The sequence below is a fragment of the Ranitomeya variabilis genome, chromosome 1 (assembly GCF_051348905.1).
Source record: "Ranitomeya variabilis isolate aRanVar5 chromosome 1, aRanVar5.hap1, whole genome shotgun sequence".
NCBI lineage: Eukaryota > Metazoa > Chordata > Amphibia > Anura > Dendrobatidae > Ranitomeya > Ranitomeya variabilis.
Genome location: NC_135232.1, coordinates 1,168,081,137 through 1,168,087,136, shown reverse-complemented (window position 1 = coordinate 1,168,087,136; position 6,000 = coordinate 1,168,081,137).

Sequence of the window (6,000 nt, the reverse complement as noted above, 5' to 3'; positions counted from 1 at the left end):
TGGTGTGGGGGGGCTTTACTGGTGACACTGTTGGGGATTTATTCAAAATTGAAGGCATACTGAACCAGCATGGCTACCACAGCATCTTGCAGCGGCATGCTATTATATCCGGTTTACGTTTAGCTGACCATCATTTATTTTTCAACAGGACAATGACCCCAAACACACCTCCAGGCTGTGTAAGGGCTATTTGACCAAGGAGTGATGTGGTGCTACGCCAGATAACCTGGCCTCCACAGTCACCAGACCTGAACCCAATCGAGATGGTTTGGGGTGAGCTGGACTGCAGAGTGAAGGCAAAAGGGCCAACAAGTGCTAAGCATCTCTGGGAACTCCTTCAAGATTGTTGGAAGACCATTCCCGGTGACTACCTCTTCATCAAGAGAATGTCAAGAGTGTGCAAAGCAGTCATCAAAGCAGAAGGTGGCTACTTTGAAGAACCTAGAATATATGTTATGAACTGGTGGCCTAGGAGCAGCATGGACGAGCTCTGGAGTAGGTGACCTCTATACTGACCGCAGACCCTGAACTTAACACCGCAACTATAAGTAGCCGTGGGATGTTCCTGTCACTCCCTAGACACCTCGTCACGGCCGGAGGACTAATTACACCTAAAGAAACAGGAATACTATCTTGCCTCACAGAAAATCCCCAAAGGAAAGACAGCCCCCCACAAATATTGACTGTGAGAGGAGAGGGAAATTACAAACGCAGACTGAAAACAGAATTTAGCAAAGGAGGCCACGCTACCTAGAAAGAAAAGACAGGAAAGAGTACTGTGCGGTCAGTATAAAAAATACTACAAAATCCACCACAGAGAATACAAAAATCTCCACACCTAACTAAAGGCATGGAGGGTAACTCTGTGACTCCAGAGCTTCCAACTTGGCTGAGTAAATCTTAACACAGACAAAGCTGGACAAGAAAAAACATAGCAATTCACAGAACTATTAAGTCCACCGCATGTGGACTGCAAAAACAGAGCCAGGACTTATCTTTGATGATTTGGACAATCCAGAAGGAGAAACCAAACAGAGATGTGGATCCCTAGAAAACAATGGACAACTGGCACTCAATAAAGGAAGGAGCCAGACTAAATAGCCCCGTCCAAAGTGGAAGCAGCTGATGACTGTTGTGAAGGACAAACAGCAGCACTACCACTTATAACCACCGGAGGGAGCCTAAGAGCAGAACCCACAACAGAATTCACAACAATATAAGACATAATTTCAGTTGTTTCACACTTTTTTGTTAAGTATATTTAGGGCCGTATTTGCCACTAGGCACTTGAGGGCAAGTGCCTAGGGCGGGACGATGTGGGGGCGGCACCTGAGCAAGTTTTTTGTTTTTTTTCTTAATTTAAGTCCGGGGTCTCCTCCCTGCTTGCGCCCGCCCGCCTCCCGCCTCACAACCCCCCCGCTTGAGGACGTCATACTCACCTACTCCAGCGATGCCTGGTCTCAGCGCCTGCAGCTCATCCTGTGTGAGCGGTCACGTGGTACCGCTCATTAAGGTGATGAATATGAACGCATATTCATCATCTTAATGAGCGGTACCACGTGACCGCTCATGCAGGAAGAAGCTGTCGCGCCGGGACAGAGCTGGGTTCGGCGCGTTGTGGAAAAGAGAGTATGACAGCCAGGGAGGACGGGGGGAGGATGAAGGAGGGCGGAGAGAGGATTGGGGAGCCAGCCATGCATGCAAGATGGGAGCAGGAGCAGGGGAAAGCTGAGCCATTCATACAATGGGGGTGGCGAGCTGAGCCATTCATACAAGGGGGAGGAAACTGAGCCATTCATACAAGGGGGGAAAGCTGGGCCATTCATACAAGGGGGAGGAAACTGAGCCATTCATACAAGGGGGAGAAAGCTGGGCCATTCATACAAGGGGGAGGAAACAGCCATTCATACAAGGGGGGAAACTGAGCCATTCATACAAGGGGGGGGGGAAACTGAGCCATTCATACAAGGGAGGGGGGGGGAAACTGAGCCATTCATACAAGGGGGAGGTAACTGAGCCATTCATACAAGGGGGGACGACAGCTGGTCCATTCATACAAGGGGGAGGAAACTGAGCTATTCATACAAGGGGGAGGAAACTGAGCCATTCAGAAAAGGGGGGGAAAGCTGGGCCATTCATACAAGGGGGAGGAAACTGAGCCATTCATACAAGGGAGGGGGGGGGGAAACTGAGCCATTCATACAAGGGGAGGTAACAGCCATTCACACAAGGGGGGGATGAAAGCTGGGCCATTCATGCAGGGGGGGAAGCTGAGCCATTCATACAAGGGGGGAGAGCTGGGCCATTCATACAAGGGGGGAAGCTGAGCCATTCATACAAGGGGGAGGAAACTGAGCCATTTATACAAGGGGTGGAAAGCTGGGCCATTCATACAAGGGGGGAAGCTGGGCCATTCATACAAGGGGGGAAGCTGAGCCATTCCATACAAGGGGGGGAGAGCTGGGCCATTCATACAAGGGGGGAAGCTGAGCCTTTCATACAAGGGGGGAAGCTGAGCCATTCATACAAGGGGGAGGAAACAGCCATTCATACAAGGGGGGGGGGAGCTGAGCCATTCATACAAGGGGGGAAGCTGGGCCATTCATACAAGGGGGGAAGCTGAGCCATTCATACAAGGGGGGAGCTGGGCCATTCATACAAGGGGGGAAGCTCAACCATTCATACAAGGGGGGGAAAGCTGAGCTATTCATACAAGGGGGAGGAAACTGAGCCATTCATACAAGGGGGGGAAGCTGAGCCATTCATACAAGGGGAGGTAACAGCCATTCACACAAGGGGGGGATGAAAGCTGGGCCATTCATGCAGGGGGGGAAGCTGAGCCATTCATACAAGGGGGGAGAGCTGGGCCATTCATACAAGGGGGGAAGCTGAGCCATTCATACAAGGGGGAGGAAACTGAGCCATTTATACAAGGGGTGGAAAGCTGGGCCATTCATACAAGGGGGGAAGCTGGGCCATTCATACAAGGGGGGAAGCTGAGCCATTCCATACAAGGGGGGGAGAGCTGGGCCATTCATACAAGGGGGGAAGCTGAGCCTTTCATACAAGGGGGGAAGCTGAGCCATTCATACAAGGGGGAGGAAACAGCCATTCATACAAGGGGGGGGGGAGCTGAGCCATTCATACAAGGGGGGAAGCTGGGCCATTCATACAAGGGGGGAAGCTGAGCCATTCATACAAGGGGGGAGCTGGGCCATTCATACAAGGGGGGAAGCTCAACCATTCATACAAGGGGGGGAAAGCTGAGCTATTCATACAAGGGGGAGGAAACTGAGCCATTCATACAAGGGGGGGAAGCTGAGCCATTCATACAAGGGGGAGGAAACTGAGCCATTCATACAAGGGGGTGGAAAGCTGGGCCATTCATACAAGGTGGGAAGCTGGGCCATTCATACAAGGTGGGAAGCTGAGCCTTTCATACAAGGGGGAAGCTGAGCCATTCATACAAGGGGGAGGAAACAGCCATTCATACAAGGGGGGGGGAGCTGAGCCATTCACACAAGGGGGGAAGCTGGGCCATTCATACAAGGGGGGAAGCTGAGCCATTCATGCAAGGGGGGGGAGCTGGGCCATTCATACAAGGGGGGAAGCTGAACCATTCATACAAGGGGGGGAAAGCTGAGCTATTCATACAAGGGGGAGGAAACTGAGCCATTCATACAAGGGGGGGGGAAGCTGAGCCATTCATACAAGGGGGAGGAAACTGAGCCATTCATACAAGGGGGAGGAAAGCTGAGCCATTCATACAGGGGGGGGGAACTGAGCCATTCATACAAGGGGGGGGGAGCTGGGCCATTCATACAAGGGGGGAAAGCTGAGCCATTCATACAGGGGGGAAGCTGAGCCATTCATACAAGGGGGGGAAAGCTGAGCCATTCATACAAGGGGGGGGGGGTTGTTATGATCCTAGTGGCAAGGATCGCAGGTCGGACTAGCTAAGTAACAGAACAGACTACTAGCTCTGGGGAAGTGGTAACTAGATTGACCGCAACCTGATCCTATCCGCAAACAACTATAGGCAGCCGTGGAACGTTACCTAAAAAATCCTAGACGTCTCGTCACGGCCTGAGAAACTGACTATTCCTAGAGGGAAAGTAAGTCCTCACTTGCCTCAGTGGAAGACCCCAAAGATATAGAATAGCCCCCCACAAATAATAACGGTGAGTTAAGGGGAAAGCACAAACGCAGAGATGAAATCAGATTTAGCAAATGAGGCCCGCTAATACTAGATAGCAGAAAATAGGAAGGAAACTGTGCGGTCAATAAAAAAACCCTATTCAAAATATCCACGCAGAGATTGCTCGAGCCCCCGCACCAACTAACGGTGCGGGGGAAGCAACTCCGTACCCCAGAGCTTACCAGCAAAAAGAAATCACATGTTAGCAAGCTGGACTAGACTCATCATACACAGAAATAATATTGCAGGCAGATGAGCAAAAAATATTCAAACAGAACTTAGCTTATCCTGAAGAGGCAGAAAACGAGATAATCAGGAGTAATCAGAATAGCACTGAATACATTGACAGCCGGCAGCAAGTGGAAGTGAAGCAGAGCTAAATAGGAGCCTCCCTGGTGAATAACGAGGCAGCTGATCCAGCAGACCCGCAGGATAATAAACCAAACCACCAGGGGGAGCCAAAAAACCAAAGTCACACAATACCATCTGTGACCACAAGAGGGAGCCTGAAAACGGAGTTCACAACAGTACCCCCCCCTTGAGGAGGGGTCACCGAACCCTCATCAAAACCCCCAGGGCGATCAGGGTGAGCCACATGGAAGGCACGAACCAAATCGGCCGCATGAACATCAGAGGAGACAACCCAGGAATTATCCTCCTGACCATAGCCTTTCCACTTAACCAAATACTGAAGCCTCCGTCTAGAAATACGAGAATCCAAGATCTTCTCCACCACGTATTCCAATTCTCCCTCAACCAGCACAGGGGCAGGAGGCTCAACCGAAGGAACCACAGGCACCACATACCTCCGCAACAACGACCGATGGAACACATTATGAATAGCAAACGATGCCGGGAGGTCCAAACGAAATGACACAGAGTTAAGGACTTCCAAAATCTTATAAGGACCGATAAACCGAGGCTTAAACTTAGGAGAGGAGACCTTCATAGGAACAAAGCGAGAAGACAACCACACCAAATCCCCAACGCGAAGTCGGGGACCCACACAGCGACGGCGGTTGGCAAAGCGCTGAGCCTTCTCTTGTGACAGCTTCAAATTGTCCACCACATGATTCCAAATCTGATGCAACCTATCCACCACAACATCCACTCCAGGACAGTCAGAAGACTCCACCTGACCCGAGGAAAAACGAGGATGAAACCCTGAATTACAAAAAAAAGGCGAAACCAAAGTAGCAGAACTAGCCCGATTATTAAGGGCAAACTCGGCCAATGGCAAAAAAGTCACCCAGTCGTCCTGATCAGCAGAAACAAAACATCTTAAATAGGTTTCCAAAGTCTGATTAGTGCGTTCGGTTTGGCCATTCGTCTGAGGATGGAAGGCCGACGAAAAAAGACAAATTAATGCCCATCTTAGCACAAAAGGTCCGCCAAAATCTAGACATAAACTGGGATCCTCTGTCGGAAACAATATCCTCAGGGATCCCATGCAAACGAACCACATTTTGAAAAAACAGAGAAATCCAACTCGGAGGAGGAAGGCAACTTAGGCAAGGGCACCAAATGGACCATTTTAGAAAAACGATCACACACCACCCAAATGACCGACATTCTCTGAGAGACAGGGAGATCTGAAATAAAATCCATGGAAATGTGCGTCCAAGGCCTCTTCAGGACAGGCAAAGGCAACAACAAGCCACTGGCATGAGAACAGCAAGGCTTAGCCCGAGCACAAATTCCACAAGACTGCACAAAGGAACGCACATCCCGCGACAAGGAAGGCCACCAGAAGGACCTAGCCACCAAATCTCTGGTACCAAAAATCCCAGGATGGCCTGCCA